This window comes from Mustela nigripes, chromosome 1 (genome assembly GCF_022355385.1).
Source record: "Mustela nigripes isolate SB6536 chromosome 1, MUSNIG.SB6536, whole genome shotgun sequence".
NCBI classification, from domain to species: domain Eukaryota; kingdom Metazoa; phylum Chordata; class Mammalia; order Carnivora; family Mustelidae; genus Mustela; species Mustela nigripes.
This window is the reverse complement of record NC_081557.1, coordinates 146,740,440-146,761,701: the sequence shown is the minus strand read 5'-3', so window position 1 is coordinate 146,761,701 and position 21,262 is coordinate 146,740,440. Positions and strand designations below refer to the sequence as shown.

At 37.8% G+C, this 21,262-nt stretch overlaps 1 long non-coding RNA gene across 1 annotated transcript in view; it reads right to left on the bottom strand.

Moving 5' to 3' along the window:
• Nucleotides 1–7,085, bottom strand: part of LOC132013875 (uncharacterized) — a 422,962-nt gene extending 415,877 nt beyond the window's left edge. The window contains exon 1 of the long non-coding RNA XR_009403131.1: nt 7,063–7,085. This is a non-coding gene — a long non-coding RNA (uncharacterized LOC132013875). The remainder of the gene's footprint in view (nt 1–7,062) is intronic.
• Nucleotides 7,086–21,262: the final 14,177 nt, after the last annotated feature.

Genomic DNA, 21,262 nt, shown 5'->3' with positions numbered 1-21,262 from the left:
TGAACTGAAGGCAGATGCTTAACCAACTGACCCACCCAGGCTTCCGGGCCTACACGACATCCCTGATAAAATTTTGCTGACTAGGATTTTCCCACAGGGCCAGATACAAAAATCACTTAACATATGTATCATTTTAAGTGCATTCCTCTCCCCTCTAAAACATAAGTGTTCTCTTACAAAGAGAAGAAAAGGGTGTTGGATCTTTACCATATGCCTCTCCTCTGGAGGAGGAAAAAATACCTGAGTCTTTGAAAGGGAGCTGGTATAGAATTCAATGTACACGTACATACCTGGTGAGAAGCTGGAGAACAGGGAAAATTCACCCTTGTTTGATTATAAGTAACCAAGTAAATAAGTTTCCATTAGTATTTTTAATTAAGAAATTAAATAGCAATTAACAAAGGAAAATATTTCAAGTGTATTACATATATATATTCTATAGTTTACATATATAAAAAGAACAGCTGTTGAAGAAGAAAAGTGTGTGGCGTGGGATGATATTGAAAACACATTTGCAAGGGAAACCGGCAAATAGCCTAGACACTCCATTCAAGACCGTGTTGGTGTTGCTGTCTTGATTTATACCCAAAGAAAAGAGCTGCTTTGCCAATGGCCTTCAGGGAGATCAATGTCCTAGGGTTTAGTACTAATTTAGCAGCTCCAGCTAGAAGAGGGACTAAAGAACCTGTAACATTTTTAGGCAACTATAGAAGGCTTAGCAGCAACTAGGAATGCTAGAAATCACTGTATTCAGGGAAATAGCAGGTAATAATACTTACCGATTGTTTCCTATTTACTGGCACTGTTATCACTACTTTACTCTTTGGTGGACAGAACTCCATGGGGCCGGTACTATTTTTATGAGTTAGGATATCAAGAAATAGAGAAGTTTGGTAACTGGCCAGCAGACACATGGCCCTGAGAATCAAACCAGAGTGGACAGTTCTGAAGGCTGTGCTCTGAACCATTACCCTCTTCTCCTCCTGAAGGGCAGACAGCTCATCAGAAGAAAAGAGAATATGACCTGAGAGAATCATCAGGATAGTGTTGATGGCAGGCGAACTGAGTTGTCTGAAAGTTTTTAAGAAATTCATAAGCATTGTTTTTGAAACGATGTCAGAGACACCAACCAAATATTGTTTTTCTTGGGGTGGGCCATTTTTATTCCAGTCTCAGAAATTTCCAGTTGCTACTGGAAATACCACAAATGATGGCTATAAAAAAAAGGGCTGCCTGGATGCAGGCGAGCATGCGGAGAAAGGGGAACCCTCCTACACTGTTGGTGGGAATGCAAGCTAGTGCAACCACTCTGGAAAACAGCATGGGGGGTCCTCAGAAAGTTGAAAATAGAGCTACCCTATAACCCAGCACTACTGGGTATTTACCCTAAACATACAAACATAGTGATCCGAAGGGACACATGCACCTGAATGTTTATAGCAGCACTGTCTACAATAGCCAAACTATGGAAAGAACCTAGATGTCCATCAACAGATGAATGGATAAAGAAGAGGTGGTATGTATGTGTGTGTGTGTGTGTGTGTGTGTGTGTGTGTGTATATATATACATATATAATGGAACACTATGCAGGCATCAAAAGAAATGAAATCTTGTCATTTGCGACAACGTGGATGGAACTAGAGGGTATCATGCTTAGCGAAATAAGTCAATTGGAGAAAGACAACTATCATATGATCTCCCTGATATGAGGGAGTGGAGATGCAACGTGGGGGGCTTGGGGGTAGGAAAAGAATAAATGAAACAAGATGGAATCGGGAGGGAGACAAACCATAAGAGACTCTTAATCTCACAAAACAAACTGAGGTGGGTAGGGAGAGGGTGGTGGGGTTTTGGACATTGGGGAGAGTATGTGCTATGATGAGTGCTATGAAGTGTGTAAACCTGGTGATTCACAGACCTGTACCCCTCCATCTAATAATACATTATATGTTTATAAAAAAATAAAAAATATTATTAAAAAATAAAAAAAATTTAAAAATTAAAAAAAAAAAAAGACTGCCTGAAAAGCTTGCCAGTCCTCACCTTTCACAAATTTTGTGTATGATTAAGCCACAGGGAAAAGAAGTTTATCCCCAAGGGGTCTTTCTACTCAGGGTCGAGTTACAGGAAACAGTGTTGTATCCAGACAAATGAAATGTTTTCACCACTGCCCTTCAGACCATCCTCGCTTATGTGAAGGACCCAAAAAGGGCAGCAGAGGGTGTAATTGGCTCAAAGAAGAAAATTGCCCAGAGGTCCACTTCTTGGAAAACTGAGCAGTACAGATAGTGTGAGATTATAACAAACACTTTCTAAATTCAGCTTAATGACATCAGAGTATCTCCCAAATCCGTGAGTTTGCTAAGAGTTAAAAGTTAATTACATTTTAAATTCATAAAAGTAAAAATTATCTTCATTAAAATTACTTTCAATCCCCTATTGTTTAATAATTCATTCAATCACTCATTTTTATTACAAAGGTAAAAAAAATCTAATCAGATCACTGGAAGGTGACTCTCCCAATTTCCCAACTACTTAGAATATCTGATTCCAATTGTCTAACAAAACATCCTGGGAACCTACTATGTTCCAGACACTACTTCAAGTGCTGGCAATACAGTGAAGAACAACAGCACATCCTTGCTATTAGACGCTCACTTTCTATTAGGTGAAATGGACAATTAAAATGAATAAACTATATTAAAAATGAAAATCGAGAAGAAGAAAGCAGAGATACTGGATGGATAAGGAATGTTATGTCGTTTAAATGGGAAAGTCACAACTTTAAAACAGGTAGAAAGCACACCCATCCACCCACCCCACCCCCTTTTTAAGGGAGAGAAATTTGGTAAACTTCAACTTTTACCAAATTAAAGCATGATGTATGAGTCTTAAGCCGCAATATTTCTATTTGATACAGTAATGGAATTAGGCAACAAAGTGCCCATATGCTTTTTCAAAACAGACTTGTATTGATGTATGAAAAACTGAAAACAAACAAACAAACACGAAAGCTTGCATACCCTACTTCATCAAAGTGTTTGAGGATGATCCAAGGTCTTTTTCAAGGACCCAAACACAAGTTTGGAATGTTTTTTATAGTTCTTAAAACAAAAGCAACCCATGCACATCTGGCAGAAAATCGCACACAGCAGAAGTCTAGAGGTATCAAAGAACAATTTCTCAGTGTTTGACATTTCTACAAGTGGACCAGAAAAAAATAAATGAAAGAGCAAAACAAGAGAGAAAGCTTGGCATTCCACAAAACGGTAGGTGTGCAACCAATTTTTGGAGGTTTACTAAGGATCCATTGGTTTTTGTGAGAAAATAGAGATTTCAAAATTCTTGAAATTTAACAATATTAACAATTATAGTCCCACCTGCGTACCCTCAGCCATGAATGTTAACAGAGCAAGCCATCGAAGAATGCTTGTTCATGAATATAATAAAAAATAAAAATTAAAAACCCTGCATTCACTATGAGGAATCCTGAGATGGGCAAAAACTAAAATACCGTTGATTCAACAAAGCAATGATAGACTTAGTGTAAGCTGTGTATAAGATATGCACTGGTGCCGCCTGAGATCACCAGCATGTTCCTTTGCTAAAATTCCAATCCATTGGAAAGTGTGGTCAAGAATTCTAGAGTTCAGGTTTTCCCTCTGTCTTCCACCCTTCACATCCATTCATTTTCACCACAAAGTTGTCTCTCTCTAGTCCAGACCTGCAGGAGAAAGCGTTTTCAATTTTGTGCCATGTTACAGATTTCTGAAAATGTACTTTCTGCCAAATTTTATACAAATATGAAAAGGTGACAAGCCTGCTTGTTCCTGATAAACAATAATACCCAAAGTCTAATCTTAACCCTTTTCATCATAGTTTTGGGAGCTTTAAGCTAATTCCAGGATCCTGGATATTGGTGGCTGGTGGTAACTCCTAAAGCAGGTGACCAAAATTGAGCTCGGGAAGCCTTTTCTATTTATCCACTCCTAGAGAGCCCACAACCCCCGAGTGACTGAGTGAGGCCCCTGGGGCTGGGACATGCTAAAAGCACAAAAATATCATCCAAACCAGAACCTGCTCCAAACACACTATGAAGGCAAATGGATTATAAGAAACACCGATGATCAAGGAACCCTTCCTTACTCACATCGCTTCTCCTAGTAACAAATCACTTACACTGAAAGTGACAGTTCAGGGCAGCAAAGGGGAAGATGAGGCAATCCAAGCTTCCTCTCCCTCTCACTCCTTCCTTCCTCATCAGTGAACCAAAGACTAGAGTGTTGGTAAGACTCGCATGCATTAAGAAACGGAATGAAACAACTGAATTAGTTTTGCACTGCATTTCCATTTGCACTGCTCTGAGAAGAAGAGACTGAATAGGCACGTGTAACTTAGGAAATACAATTCCCAATTTTGATGATTTGTCATATGAGTTAAATGCTTGTATATTTTCTTTTAAAATGGACATTGTAAAATATAAAGAGGAAGGTGAATTTTAATTCATGTTGATTTAAATTTTCAAATGTTTTGCTCAGGATGAGTCACAAATTTTTAAAACACTACACACGAGGTAGAAAGAGAACAGCTTTATGTTTTCATACCTATTATTAATGGCATTTTCTTCCTCATTTTTAAACAGTAGGCTCTGAATTTTTATTTTTCATTTGGCCCTGCAAATTATGTAGCTGACTCTAGTTTTGAGGATTTGAGTTAATACACATAAAATCAGCTGTAATGATGCCAATCAAATAGCAAATGTTCTCTGAGAGTTTGCTTTTCCTAACATTATCATTATTAAAAGATGCAGACATTGAGACAACTTCTTTCAGAAAAGACAACATTCATCCATATGCCATTTATAAAGATATTATTTGCAACAAAATGTTAAAAGAGGGTTTAGATATATTTCCTAGTTATTTGTATTTCTTCAATGGTAATTTTCATATAGGATGATAATCCTTTTATGTAACTTCAAGCGTTTGCCCATTTTTTAGAAATCATGTATTTGTTTTATTTGTATTTCCTTTTTTTCCTGTTTCTTTTTCTTTTTTTTTTAATTAATTAATTTATTTTCAGAAAAACAGTATTCATTATTTTTTCACCACACCTAGTGCTCCCTGCAATCCGTGCCCTCTATAATACCCACCACCTGGTACCCCCACCCCCCCCCCCCCCCGCCACTTCAAACCCCTCAGATTGTTTTTCAGAGTCCATAGTCTCTCATGATTCACCTCTCCTTCCAATTTACCCCAACTCCCTTTTCCTCTCTAACACCCTTTGTTCTCCATGATATTTGTTATGCTCCACAAATAAGTGAAACCATATGATAATTGACTCTCTCTGCTTGACTCATTTCACTCAGCATAATCTCTTCCAGTCCCGTCCATGTTGCTACAAAAGTTGGGTATTCGTCCTTTCTGATGGAGGCATAATACTCCATAGTGTATATGGACCACATCTTCCTTATCCATTCGTCCATTGAAGGGCATCTTGGTTCTTCCCATAGTTTGGTGACCGTGGCCATTGCTGCTCTAAACATTGGGGTACAGATGGCCCTTCTTTTCACGACATCTGTATCTTTGGGGTAAATACCCAGGAGTGCAATTGCAGGGTCATAGGGAAGTTCTGTTTTTAATCTCTTGAGGAATCTCCACACTGTTCTCCAAAGAGGCTACACCAACTTGCATTCCCACCAACAGTGTAAGAGGGTTCCCCTTTCTCCACATCCTCTCCAGCACACGTTGTTTCCTGTTTTGTTAATTTTGGCCATTCTAACTGGTGTAAGGTGATATCTCAATGTGGTTTTAATTTGAATCTCCCTGAGGGCTAGTGATGATGAACATTTTTTCATGTGTCTGATAGCCATTTGTATGTCTTGATTGGAGAAGTGTCTGTTCATATCTTCTGCCCATTTTTTCATATGATTGCCTGTTTTGTGTGTGTTGAGTTTGAGGAGTTCATTATAGATCCTGGATATCAACCTTTTGTCTGTACTGTCATTTGCAAATATCTTCTCCCATTCCGTGGGTTGCCTCTTTGTTTTTTTGACTGTTTCCTTTGCTGTGCAGAAGCTTTTGATTTTGATGAAGTCCCAAAAGTTTATTTTCGCTTTTGTTTCCTTTGTCTATGGAGACATATCTTGAAAGAAGTTGCTGTGGCTGATATCAAAGAGATTACTGCCTATGTTCTCTTCTAGGAGTCTGATGGATTCCTGTCTCACGTTGAGGTCTTTTATCCATTTTGTACGATGTACGGTGTAAGAGAATGGTCGAGTTTCATTCTTCTATATATAACTGTCCAGTTTTCCCAGCACCATTTATTGAAAAGACTGTCTTTTTTCCACTGTATATTTTTTCCTGTTTTATCGAAGATTAATTGACCATAGAGTTGAGGGTCCATATCTGGGCTCTCTACTCTGTTCCACTGGTCTATGTGTCTGTTTTTATGCCAGTACCATGCTGTCTAGGTGATCACAGCTTTGTAATAAAGCTTGAAATCAGGTAACGTGATGCCCCCAGCTTTATTTTTGTTTTTCAACATTTCCTTAGCGATTCAGGGTCTCTTCTGATTCCATACAAATTTTTGGATTATTTGCTCCAGCTCTTTGAAGAATACTGATGGAATTTTGATCGGAATGGCATTAAAAGTATAGATTGCTCTAGGCAGTATAGACATTTTAACAATGTTTATCCTTCCGATCCAAGAGCATGGAATGGTCTTTCATCTTTTTGTGTCTTCTTCAATTTCTTTCATGAGTGTTCTGTAATTCCTCGAGTACAGATCCTTTACCTCTTTGGTTAGGTTTATTCCCAGGTATCATATGGTTCTTGGTGCTATAGTAAATGGAATCGATTCTCTAATTTCCCTTTCTGTATTTTCATTGTTAGTGTATAAGAAAGCCACTGATTTCTGCACATTGACTTTGTATCCTGCCACGTTGCTGAATTGCTGTATGAGTTCTAGTAGTTTGGGGGTGGAGTCTTTTGGGTTTTCCATATAAAGAATCATGTCATCTGGGAAGAGAGAGAGTTTGACTTCTTCATTGCCAATTTGGATACCTTTTATTTCTCTTTGTTGTCTGATTGCTGTTGCTAGGACTTCTAATACTATGTTGAATAAGAGTGGTGAAAGTGGGCATCCTTGTCGTGTTCCTGATCTCAACAGGAAGGCTGCAAGCTTTTCCCATTGGGGATGATATTTGCTGTGGGTCTTTTATAGATAGATCTGATGAGGTTCAGGAATGTTCCCTCTATCCCTATACTTTGAAGCATTCCAATCAGGAACGGATGCTGGATTTTGTCAGATGCTTTTTCTGCATCAATTGAGAGGACCATGTGGTTCTTCTCTCTTCTCATATTAATTTGTTCTATCACATTGATTGATTTGCGAATGTTGAACCATCCTTGTAGCCCAGGAATGAATCCCACCTGATCATGGTGGATAATCTTTTTAATGTGCTGTTGGATCCTGTTGGTTAGGATCTTGTTGAGAATCTTAGCATCCATATTCTTCAGTGATATTGGTCTAAAATTCTCCTTTTTGGTAGGGTCTTTGCCTGGATTGGGGATCAGGGTAATGCTGGCTTCATAGAAAGTGTGTGGAAGTTTTCCTTCTGCTTCAATTTTTTGAAACAGCTTCAGGAGAATAGGTCTTATTTCTTCTTTGAAAGTTTGGTAGAATTCCCCCAGGGAATCCGTCAGGTCCTGGGCTCTTGTTTTTTGGGAGGTTTTTGATCACTGCTTCAATCTCGTTATTAGATATCAGTCTGTTCAGGTTGTCGATTTCTTCCTGGTTCAATTTTGGTAGTTTATAGTTTTCCAGGAATGCATCCATTTCATCTAGACTGCTAAGCTTACTGGCATATCACTGTTGATAATAACTTCTGATGATTGTTTCTACTTCCTTGGTGTTAGTTGTGATCTCTCCCTTTTCATTCATAATTTTATGAATTTGGGCTTTCTCTCTTTTCTTTTGGATTAGTGTGGCCAATGGGTTATCAATCTTATTGATTCTTTCAAAAAAACAGCTTCTAGTTTCATTGATACGTTCTACTATATCTCTGGTTTCTACCTCATTGATCTCAGCTCTAATCTTGATGATTTCCCTTCTTATGTGTGGACTTGGTTTTATTTGTTGTTGATTCTCCAGTTCTTTAAGGTGTAGAGAAAGCTGCTGTGTTCTGGATTTTTCCATTTTTTTGAGGGAGGCTTGGATGGCTATATATTTCCCCCTTAGGACCGCCTTTGCTGTATCCCATAGGTTTTGGACAGAAGTGTCTTCATTCTCATTGGTTTCCATGAATTATTTAAACTCTTCTTTGATCTCCTGGTTGATCCAAGCATTCTTAATCAAGGTGGTCTTTAGCTTCCAGGTGTTTGAGTTCCTTCTGAACTTTTCCTTGTGATTTAGCTCCAGTTTCAAAGCATTGTGATCTGAGAATATGCAGGGAATAATCTCAGTCTTTTGGTATTGGTTGAGTCCTGATTTGTGACCCAGTATGTGGTCTATTCTGGAGAAGGTTCCGTGTGCACTTGAGAAGAATGAGTATTCTGTTGTTTTAAGGTGGAATGTTCTATATATATATATGGTCCATCTGGTCCAATGTGTCATTCAATGCTCGTGTTTCTTTATTGATTTTCTGCTTCGATGATCTGTCTATTTCTGAGAGAGGCATGTTAAGATCTCCTACTATTAGTGTATTCATATTAATATGACTCTTTATCTTGATTAACAGTTTTCTTAAGTAATTGGCTGCTCCCATATTGGGAGCATAGATATTTACAATTGTTATATCATCTTGGTGGATAGTCCCTTTAAGAATTATGTAGTGTCCTTCTGTATCTCTGACTACAGTCTTTAGTTTAAAATCTAATTTATCTGATATAAGAATCGCTACCGCAGCCTTCTTTTGAGGCCCATTGGTGTGAAAGGTGCTTCTTCATCCCTTCACTTTCAGTCTGGGTATATCTTTAGGTTCAAAATGGGTCTCTTGTAGACAACATATGGATGGTTCCTGTCGTTTTATCCAATCTGCAACCCTGTGCTGTTTTAGGGGCGCATTTAGGCCATTCACATTGAGAGTGATTATTGATAGATACGTTTTTATTGACATCGAGTTACCTTTGAAGTATTTCTTTCTGTAGATTGTCTCTATATTTCTGTTCAATGCTATTCTGAGGATTTTTCCTCTTTTATAGAACCCCCCTTAATATTTCCTGCAGTGTTGGCTTGGTGGTTGCATAGTCTTTTAAGCCTTGCCGGTCTTGGAAACTCTTTATCTCTCCATCCATTTTGAATGTCAGTTTTGCTGGATAAAGTATTCTTGGCTGCATGTTCTTCTCATTTAGTGCCCTGAATATATCTTGCCAGCCTTTTCTGGCTTGCCAGGTCTCTGTGGACAGGTCTGACGTTATTCTGATGGGCTTACCTCTGTAAGTAAGGAGCGTCTTTGCCCTGGCAGCTTTCAAGAGATTATACCTACAATTATAATTCCTCAATTTGACTATCAGGTGTCGTGATGTTTTTTTGGAATGTATAATCTTGGGTGGAGACCGTTCAGCCTCTAGTACATAAACACTGGTTCCATTCACGAGACTGGGAAAATTTTCATGAAGGACTTGTTCCACTATATCTTCTAGACTTCTTTCTTTCTCCTCCCCTTCAGGGATTCCAATAATTCTGACGTTGGAACGCTTCATGGCATCATTTATTTCCCTGATTCTGTTTTCGTGGCTTCTAAGCTGTTTGTCCCAGGCTTCCTCCTGATCCTTTCTCTCTATCTGTTTTTCTTCCAGATCACTAATTCTATCTTCTGTCTCAGTTACCATAGCTTTGAGAGAGTTTAGATTAGATTGAACTCATTGAGAGCATTGTGAACCTCCTCCCTGGTAGCTTTAATCTCTGCCCTAACATTGTGAACATCCTGTCTGGTTGCTTTCAGTTTGGCCCTAATCAATTCCGTTTGGTTATCCATGGCTTTCTCCAACCTAGCTATTGCCTGGATAATTGTTAGCCTGAATTCTCTTTCTGACATATTGTCTATGTTGATAGCCGTTAGCTCTGTTGCAGAAGGTCCATCCTTTGTATTTTTCTTCTGTTGGTCATTCCTCCTCCTAGTCATTTTGGTGGGAGATGACTGAACAGATGTAACTGGATGTATCAACTGTGGTGCAGTCAAGGTGCATCCTGGAACACTTCTGAGGAATCAGGATTCACCACCCAAACGAGAGACAAAAGAAAAGAAAAAGAAAAAAAAAAGAGAGAGAGAGAGAGACAGGAAAGAAAGGGACTATGAAAGAGGAGGTTCAGCCCAGCTGGGCCCCAAGGTAAGATTTATGAAGTAGACAAACAAAAAGAGACAAAAAGACTGATACAAGTATATGACAAGAGAAAAAAATATATATATGCAAATAAAGGAAGAACCTCGTCAAAAAGAACCCCAAGTGTAAGATTTATATGCTATCAGGACAAACACAAAAACACAGAAACACTGGTGGAAGAAGATGGTAGAGTTCTTATAAATTCTCAGTGTGTGTGAGGAAGGTTGTTTTGATTCTTCCTGGATGTATCTTGATATCTTTGTTAAAGGATTCAACTTTCCTAAGATAAAGGGGATTAAAAATTGGTTTACCTATAGGGGTAGTATTGATTGGGGAAAGGGGATTACTTTGAAGTTTAACTCTATATGAATATTAGAGGATAAAAATAAAAAGGAATAAACTAGACTAAACTAAACTAAAATTTTTAAAAAAAGAATTCAAAAAATAAAAATGCAAAAGAAAAACATAGGTGTATGTATCAAATAGTTCAAGTTAGAAGGGTATTATGGTATTTGATGTACTGTACAGCTCGCTGTGATGGTAAATAGGTTAAAAAAATTACCTATGTGTTAAAAAAAAAAATGAACCGGAATAGTGGGAATGAGTGAACAATACAAGGTTTCCTATGAAGTAGTGGTTGTTCTCTGTAGTCCTTTTTTTTTTTTTTCCCTTTCTTGGTTTGTTTTCTGGGGGAGGGGCCTGCCACGTGGATTGTCAGTCAATGATGTTTCCTGAGTTAAGTACTCCCGCCCCCCTCAAGGGGGTGGGCTCTGAGGAAACTGGTTTTTTTCAGGCTTTTGTTCTCTGGAGGTTTTTTTGTTTGTTCAATTTTTTTTCTCTTACCTTGACCGCCTTTGATGGTTTTTGTAGTTTTAGAGGAAAACAAACCGCTCCCTGATCTCCCTCTCACAGAGAGGCCTCAGTCTGGGTGCAGAGCCTAAATAAATAACCCCTTGGCCGCTGGCAGAGCAGGTTCCAAGTTGCAGACCCTGGGGGCGCAGGGTCTTTTGCTTGTACCCAAAGCCATGGCAGCAAAGGCTGTCTGGGCAGCTCCAGACTGCCAGAGAGGTTCCAAGCAGCAATCACACACTGAGATTTTGCTGCTGGCCCGGGCTGGGGTGCCTGGTCTTGCTGGGTCCAAGAGTGCCCGGCTTGCGCGCACCTCTTTCAGGGGCGGCTATGGGTCGCGCGCACGTCTCAGGCACTGAGAACGGGGCGCAGGTCCGAGAGCACCAGGCTGGGCTTTTGCGCACCTCTGTCTGGGGAGAGTTTGAGGCCCCCGGCTTAGGCTTTGAGACTGGCGCGGGTCAAGGAGCGCCAGCCGGGCCTTTGTACCTCTCTCAGGGGAGCATGAGGAACCTGCGCGCGTCTCTCAGGCTTTGTGGTAGGGCTCCCGCGTTCCGCTGACTGGCGTGGCTCCCATCCCCTCACAGGAACTAGAACCCACGCATTCTTGGGCTCGCTGGCGGCTTAGGGACCAAGAGCTGGTTTCTCCGCCGCACTCTCTCTGCCTTAGCGCAGGAGAGGCTGTCCTGGGACTGGGGACTTAAACCCCTGTCCCGAGCTGCCCCAATTCCCACAATTTCCCCCCCACAATCCTTTGCTCTTTTGGAGTGCTTTCAACCAGTCTCCAAGTTAATGCTAGTCCCCAGATGCAGAGCACTCTCGCTTGTACGCTATTATCTTATAGAACTACTCATGCACTCTAAGATCAAGGGTATTAATTCCAACATGGTCAATAATAACAAGTTAAAAAAGGAAAATTAAATTTCTTCAAGTGTAATGTTTAAATTAATAACGGTATGTTCACATGATAAAATACAGTATCATCTAAAACAATAAGGCAATGTACAGATCTGGGTTAGTGGAGAGATCCTTAAGTATACTGGTTAAGAAAACAAAGGAAATCTCAATATACAGTGTGATACCATTTATGGATATCAAGCCTGTCTTACTCAGTTTGGGCTACTATAACAAAAACACCATAGATTGAGTGGCTTAAACAATAAATATTTATTTCTCGCTGTTCCTGAAGGCTGGAAGTCCCAAATCAGGATACGGTGCCTGGTGAGAGCCTGCTTCATGACTCGTAAATGACCATCTTCCTGCTCTATCCTCACCAGAAAGGTCCGTAGGGTCTTATTTTATAAGGATACTAACCAATTTCACAAGAATTCTACCTTCACGATCCAATCGCCTCCCAAAGATCCCCACCTCTTAATACCATTACATTGGGGTCAGGAATTCAAGGTATGAATTTGGTGGAGGACACAAACATTTAGCCCATAACATTCTGCTTAAACACATGTGTATCAATAAAGCTTAAATATGTGCGTGTATGCACACTCATATACAAACACACACAAGGATAGGAAAATGAATCCTATCAAATTACAATGAGATATAATGTGAATTGTCAAATTGCTCATGAAATAACTTTAGCAATTTATGTATTTACCTCAATAGTTTATAAGTGTAGTATTAATATAAGTTGACAAAACAAACGTTTTGGGGGTGTGCCTGTGTGGCTCAGTCAGTTAAGCTTCTGCCTCCTGTTTAGGTCATGATCCCAGGGTCCTGGGATGGAGTTCCCCATCAGGCTCCCGGCTCAGGGAGAGTCTGCTTCTCCTTCTGCCCTCAGCCCCTCCCCCCTGCTCTCGCTCTCCCTCTCTCAAATAAATAAAATCTTATTAAAAATTTGGAATTGATATATTTTGTATTTAGGAAAGAAAAAAAAATTTTCAAAATACTAGGGAAAAGAAAGTTTGACAAAATTAGTTTTGACTGGGGTAAGCAGAATAAAGCAATGATTTACAATAGGTGCCATAAAGATTTCCCATGGCAGATACCTCTGAGTGTTTATCAACAGAGGCGGTGGGTTCTACAAGTCTGAGACACTGCTCTGAACTTCCTTGAAAATCTAATCCATTAATCCGGCCTCAAATACACCTGGTCTAGATCTGACTTTTTCCTTAGTTCCAGTATCCTTGAATGGTTCCCCAGTGCCTTTGCATAATTGGGCAGAATAAAAGCTAAATTCTTAGCTCTGTATTCAGGGCCCTCCTCCAACAAGGTGCTGTTCCCACACGACCAAACTCTTTCCCCATTCCACCCATACATCATCTTTTCTACGCAGCAGCCCCAAACCACAGCTATTTTCAGAACACATTACACACTTTCTCAGTGCGTTTAGTTTTGATCTCACTGTCCCTCCGGCAATGTCCTTCCCTCTCCCCTTCTTTCATGCAAATCTCATTCAAATAACTCAGTGAAGCTTCCTCAAAGTCCTCCCTCCACCCCTCACTCTTCTCAGAATGAGCAGTCTCTCTTCTGCACTCCTATGGCATTTTTAAAAAAGGTTTTATTTATCTATTTGAGAGAGAGAGGGGGAGAGATAGTGAGAGAGAGACCTTAGCGAGAAGGAGAGGGAGAGGCCATCTCCCTGGGGTCCCCACGTGGGGCTCAATTTCAGGACCCTGAGATCGTGACCCCAGCCGAAGGCAGCCGCTTGCTTGATTGTCTTCCTGTGGCATTTCTAACACCTCTAGTGTCTCTAGTGTGATACTTGTTTTCTGGCACTTCACATTCCAGTTATCATGGATATTTTTTCCCACCCCAAAAGAAGCACCCAAAATGTTCAAGCTCCAAAATAGGCACCCAAAAGCCTGTATACAAAGAGATTAACCAAGATTTATTTCCCTAATTTTAAATATCTCAATTATATTTAATAAATTATACATAATTTATACATAATTATACATAATTATGTATACATAATTATACATAATTCATATAAGCAATTGCCTGTTATTTACTTACTGTCAGTTCCAAACCCTTCCTTCTATCCTCTATTCTGTAATGCTCTGTGGCTGTGGGTCAAAAAAGCATTTCCTAGGCTTTTTTTTGCCAACTGTCTCCCAGGTCCATTCTGCTATAGGGCACACCACCAGCAAATCACAGGGCAGAGAGATGGGAGAAGCAAGTGTGTTCTCTCTACATCTATCTCTCCCCTTCCTTCTTAGAGAGGTGCTCCAGAGGGCTGTGTCTGTTCCAAGTAAGGCTGCCAGATTTAGTAAATAAATACAGGACAGCCAACTCAATTTTTAATTTAAGGTAAGCAATGAATAATTTTTAAACTATAGCTGTATTTTATATAATAGTTGGAGCATATTTATACCAAAAAAATTGTTGTTTATCTAAATTCACATTTAACTGGGTGTCCTGTATTTTATACTAATTACAAGTATATATTAATTATACTAATTACTTATGCCAGTTTCTGCTGAATAGTGCCCAGTTCTGAGTCTTTGAGGATTCAGCTGTATAAATTAAGTTGCTTTTTTACTTCTCTCATTAGCAGCTTAGGAATCAGCTTTCTCCACTTGCCAGAGGCTTTTTTTTTTTTTTTTAAGTTTTTATTTAAATGCCAGTCAGTTAACATATAATGTAATACCAGTTTCAGGTGTACTTGTTTCCAAAATTTTGTTGCTGTTTTTTCTTTGTTTGTTCCTGTCCCTGTGTTTTTATGGCTAAAACAACCAAAAACAATCCTACTGTCATTTTAATGAGATTTTGAGAAGGAGCAAAAGCAGATGTCTATGTTCAATCAACCGACCTTTAAAGAAGTCTACTCATTAAATATGTTCCTGTGAACTTTTTTTTCCCCCTGTTTTGGCCATTTTTCTACATCAGCATGTTCAAATTTACTGGTTGTTTTTTAATGGCAGCATATTATTCCCTGTGCCACAGTATTCTTGCACCATAACTTATTACTAAACTAATTTTTATTAAATGAATTATAAATTGTTGTCAGAGTTTGAGAACTGGAAGATAAAGGCCAGCTTTTTCTCCATGAATGTGTCTGGATGTGGAACAGTGATGTATGGGTGAAAGAACTAATAGATGTGAGTAGCCAGGACCACAAGTAGTTACTAGTTCCCACTGAAATGAAAAGTAAAAGAGTTACTTAAGTCTCTACCTGTATACTTTAATCAATATCCTTCTAGATCTATATTAAGGAGGATTTTTTAATTAAGGCAATGCTATATATTCTGAGTATTTTCCCCAGTATTCTGTGGCTATCTTTCTACATTAATGAAGTATCTACTATATTCTTTTCAGAGAAACATATCATATATTTTTACTGAAAAACATGTATTAGCCAGTCTTCTATTCGTGGGCAGATGCTTTTGTATCAAAAGGTGTACAATAAAAGTGTCTATCATCTGGTATGATGATGATGATGATGATGATGATGATAGCTTATACATAGGAAGTGCTTAATATTAGTTGGACATTGGAGTAAGCCTTTTTGCATAGACTATGTCTCTTAATTCTCACAAGTACCTTATATATCGGGCAAATAATTTGCACAGTCATATAGCAGCTGTCACTGGTAACCCAGGGACTGTCCCCTAACCAATAGGCAGTACTACCTCTCTTATAAAGCCAATTTTTATGCAGAATGAAAAGAACTATTAGCTCAATAATTTTCTGAAGTGGTTTTTGACACACAAACAGCCAACTACTATAGTCTCAGAAATGTTTAGCCCTGGTAACATTTTGTAGTCACTTATTTCAGTTGTTTCTACTGGTTGGTTGGTTGGTTTTCTGTAGTCACAGCCTAATATAAAAATTTTAACCTATACCAAGGGAGTGACTTTTGCTTTCTTCATAAAAATCCTATGGCAACCTAAATTTTTATTACAGATAAACTCTAATTACATACCAAATAGCATTTGCTCTTTTGTTCAATAATATAATCTCTCAGTGAAGTACTAGAATTTATCTGATAGAAGCTACATGGTAAATTGTCTAGAACAAAGAAATCAGACTCTATAAGGGCTTTCTTTACCAAAATCATTAAATCGTAGTTAGCCCTAAAGAATTGTGTATAGGGACCAAAGAATCTTTCCTAAGTAGTGGTTAAATTCATTCTCTGTAAAATCTGGTGTGTTTTCCTTAATAAAGTTAGCCATGGGATTTAATTAATGAATAAATAAATTAAATCAATAAAATAAAATAAAATGGTCTATCATTACCCAAGACCCTATCCCATTTCAAAGAGGTAGCAATGTTATTTCTTATATTCTTCAACATATATCCATTCAATGGTGCTTATATTGGTAAATACACATTTAAATGAGTCTAAATAAATCTTGCGCTTAGATTAGCACACACCTTTTTTATTTCAATATAATACTGAGGTTTTCCCATAACAGCACCCATACTAAATTTCCACATACAATCATATCTGTTTCTGATCTGTCTATTCTGTTCTGACTTAACTTTTTATTTCCACATGTATTTTATACCTGGTAGGACAGATACTCCCACCTCTCAAGATTCTGCTTTCAAAAATTTCTTAAACATTTTGATATATTTTGTCACATAAATTTAATCATCAATTTGTAAAGTTCTTCCAACAAAAGTCACTGAAAGTTTAAGATCACATTAAACTTAGATATTAATTTCTATGGAAATGGCATGTTTAAAATTTTGTGGTTTTCTTCTTCCAGGGGCACAGTGTGTCTTTTCATTGAATAAGAATTTGGTTGGAATTTTATTTATTTTGTTCCTTTTTATAGAGTTTCCACATTTCCTGTTTGTGTTATAGGTTGTGTTTATAGTGTGAAAGTGATTGGGTTTTTTTTTAGACAATAGGCAACAGCTCACTGCTCTGACCAAAGATAACTATTAATTTTCATGTACTACATCCATCTTGTGTGGAATCATCTTACAGGGTACTTTCATTTGTGTCAACAGTTTCTCTGTTGTTTGCTTTATATGCCTGATCTACTAATCATTATTGTTTTATTTTCCTTATTTATTTTTTTCTTATCCATTAGTTCAATTAGTTCCCAGAAGCACACTGAATTTTTAAAATCAGTGCAGACATCCTTTTATTATTCCTGACTTTAATTATTCCTGTTTCTGCCCCTATGCTCCACTGTGAAGAATGATTTAGTGTTTCTTCCTAATAATTATTCTGCAAGAAATTATTGACATATATCCCCCATTCTCTCAGAAGTCCTACCTGACATTTTTCTTAAATTTTGTCAAATGGTCTTTCTGCATATAATTAGCATGATGATCTTGTGTATCTGAATCATTTGCAATAAAATGTTGCCTATCATTTAACCACTGCTGCATTGCTGGAAATGGAGTCATGCTAGGTGAGTCTTATTTTTTTCCTAGTTCTTTACAGCCAAATAATCTGAAGTTTCCACGTATCTTGCTTCCCTTTCACACAGGTCTCAAGATTTCACTGACACTGTGCTAGTCTGGCATTGACTCTGGGTATGTGGGCAAGATGTGAGCCCCCACAGACTAGAGGGAATGGCTGTCACTGCTTGAGCTATCCCTGAGTTTAAGAGGCTAGTTCTGCAGTGAGGTGTGGTGAAGCTCCCAGCGCTTCTCAAGCTTCTTTAACTCTGACTGGTCCTCATTTCTGGTGGGGATCTATTATTCAAATCCTTCTCATGATAAATGGTGTCTTATTAAAATTATCTTGTCCAAGCTAACAGAAACCCTTTTTTAAAGAAACCCTTTTTTTAAAGAAAGTGTATTTATTTAAGTAATCTCTACACCCAGCGTGGGGCTCAAACTCATGACCGCAAGATCAAGAGTAGCATGCTCTTCTGACTGAACCAGCCCAGCCTACCTAATAGAAACCAGTGTGATTGAGGATGTGCCTATAATTTTGGCAATTTCTATAACACCTATTAAGTGTGTATGAACTAAAAAAAAAAAATGTTCAACAAATGCACAAGCATCCTCAAATCAGTAATCCTCTCCCCTAAAATCTCCCAAATCTCCAAATTGTTAAAGACTTTACTAATTTATAAGAATCCAAGTAATAAATATTAATCCACAAATATGCATTTCCTTAACTTCAAGGTAAATTTAGACAGATGATGGATAGAAAAATGGGTGGTAGATGAATAGGTAGATACATAGATTTAACAATATATGTATTAAGCACTGAATTGCCAGAAAGGTATATGCACTGAGGCCATTGCTAGAACCAATGTTGCTTTTAGCTAAGAATGCTGTCAGTTCAGGAGAAACATAAATATTTGTTTTACTCTTCCCCTAAAGTGCCCTTTAAATCAATGGAAAGTCAACTCTTATGGAAATTAATAAGAAATTATAAGACAGTGTCATTTCCTAGCAAGAGAAATGGAACAGAGATTTAAAACAAAAACCCTGGGCTCTCACATTGGCTCCCCCTGTTATATTGCTTTGAGCCCACCAAGCTGATTCTGCAACTGTAAAATGGGAATATTAGTCCAACTTACTTCTCAAAGTCTTAAGGGATTATACATAATCACAGACAAGACAGCTCCGTGTAAAATGTAAACATGCAAGGCATCATTAACATAAGACTATAGCTTTCTCAGATCTATATCTCTTCTTTAGCTTGAAGTCTGTTATCATGTGTCTTTCAATGTTTTTCTATTGTAAACAATGAATACACATTTCTCACTAACTCAAGCACATTAGAACTAGAATTTCTGGGTTAGAATGTGTGATTTTAAAGAAGTATTGCTAATACAAAATCTCACCTATGCATTTTCTGGACCAGCACAATAGAAAAAATTATTTCCTACATCACCTCTATGTATATTATTATCACTTTTTTTTTTTTTTTAAACTTTGACATCCTTATTGGTGAATACTGTAGCTTTTACTGTAGTTTTAAATTTGGGTTTAAGTATGATTGAGCATCTTATGTTAGGCTACCTTACTCATACACATAATTATCATTTGTATTTGGGTCTATTTCTGGACCCTACTCCATTCCATTGATCATGTAGCAATACCGAATTAGTTAGCTCCCCCCTTTTTGTGTTTTCAAGATTATTTTTGGTGTTGCCGCTTTTTAAAAATTTTCTGTTAGAACTAAAAATCAGCTTATCCAATTCTAAAAAAATACAATAGGTAATTTTACTGGGATTGAGTTAATAGAATTTCAAGGGAAATGACAGCATGAAGTTTCTAACCCAGGACTGTAATATGCTTTTTATTTAACCAAGGCTTCTTTTCTATCCCTAAAGGAGGATTTTGAAAGTCTCTTCAGACAGGACTTGCGCACTTCAATTTTATTCCAAGTCTTTTGGTCATTTCATATGAGGGTTTTTTATTTTTTCATTAGCTCTTACTGCTTATTGATTTCTGAGTTCTCAGTTCTGTACCAAGCTCTTACTCAATATGCCTATTCTTTTTAAGTCTTTCAGTTCTCTTATTAAGTTTTCCAAGTGTATAAATTATCTGCCAACAATGATCATGTTATTTCCCTGCTTTCCAATTATTATACCTCTACATCATCTCAAAGACTTCCAGAAAAGTTAGAGAAGTCCAGAAATCTTCTCTAAAAAGCTAGACACTGATATGCACATCCCTGTCTTGTTTCTGGTATTAATAGGAATATCCCAAGTATTTCCCAATCAACAACCTATTGTAGCATAGTTGTATTTAATCAAGTTTTTAAAAATACCCATCTGTTCCTAACAGTAATAGGTTTTGTTTCTATTTAATGAAGTATGGATTCAAATTATACTGAAATGCCCCTGTATCATCAAAGATGTTTTTCTATATTCACAATATGAATTGTATTACTTGCTAATAATGAAACTTCCTTGCACTTTCAAACTTCACTTAGATGAGTGATACTTGATTCTTCGCCTTTAGTAAGGATTTTCCCATCAATATTCACACACAAGATAAGATCATTTCATTTGTGCATCATTGGACCTGGATATTTTTTATATACTCACATTTTAACACACATAAAAGCTTTATCTAGATCCTATAAAATCTTACAGTGCATTGAAATTAGAATTCCATTTCAAAGTTGAATGCACTTAGTGATGTGGGTCGGTGGTAGGAGTTAATTCCTCTATGAACTATTTAATCTAGGATACTTAACCTATTTAGGTTTTCTGTATCTTCTGGAATCTCCCATATATTTTTTCTTTAAAATTTACCACTTTATTTTGCTTTTTAAGTATGGCATGGAATTGGACACAATTATCTCTTCCCCTTTTGTTTTTGTTAGGGTATTTATGATTCTTATATTTGTTTCTTGATTGGTTTATCTAATTTCTACTTTTTGTACCCCCTATCCCCAAAAAATCACCATTCAGGCTTACTCTCTACCTTTTCTATTTCATTACTTCCTATCAACTTCATACTACTTAAATTTCTTCCATTTCTCTAAGAACAATGTTTAAACACATTTGACGATTTTTGGACTGGAGTCAGTTTAGAGAATGGGAAGTGAGGAACATAGGAAGTTAAGAAAATTCAGGGAGTTTGGCTATAAAAGGGAATAGAGTAAGTGCATACTTAGAATAGAATGCTAAGTCTAGTGATATACATTTGGAATTTGTTTTTAGGTGGGTAGAGTTCATCCTTTGCAACAGGAGGCAGAAGACACGAATTATACAAATGCCTGTGTGGTCACTGTTAATGGCCCACTTGAGGTATGTGGTCATATACAATGAGTCCAGTTAGCACAGCTGGTTTCCTCTGGTAACATTCTACAGCTTAGGTATACATAAGAGAGGCACAGTAAGAGACTTGGGCTTATCCTGAGTTGGGGTTCTATCAAGTGGGGGGGGGAGCACAAGCATGAAATTCTGCCTAAAATTCCACAGGGTTCATGAACAGATGGTAGATGCAATTTTTGCAAGAGAATCTGAGAACACCGTAATTCAAGATAGTATGAAGCAGGGAAATGGATTTCTTAAATGCTATTCAAAATCTGATACTAGTGCATAATAAACAACAGTTGAAGCTTTGCTAGGCAGGATAGTAAAAGCTATCTTTTTCACCTCCTTGTACTAGCGGTAAATTTCTTTTTGGCCTTTAGGGATGGGACCCTATTCAGCTCTATTTTTCTCCTGTTAGAAGGCATATGAGAATTTTTCAGGGA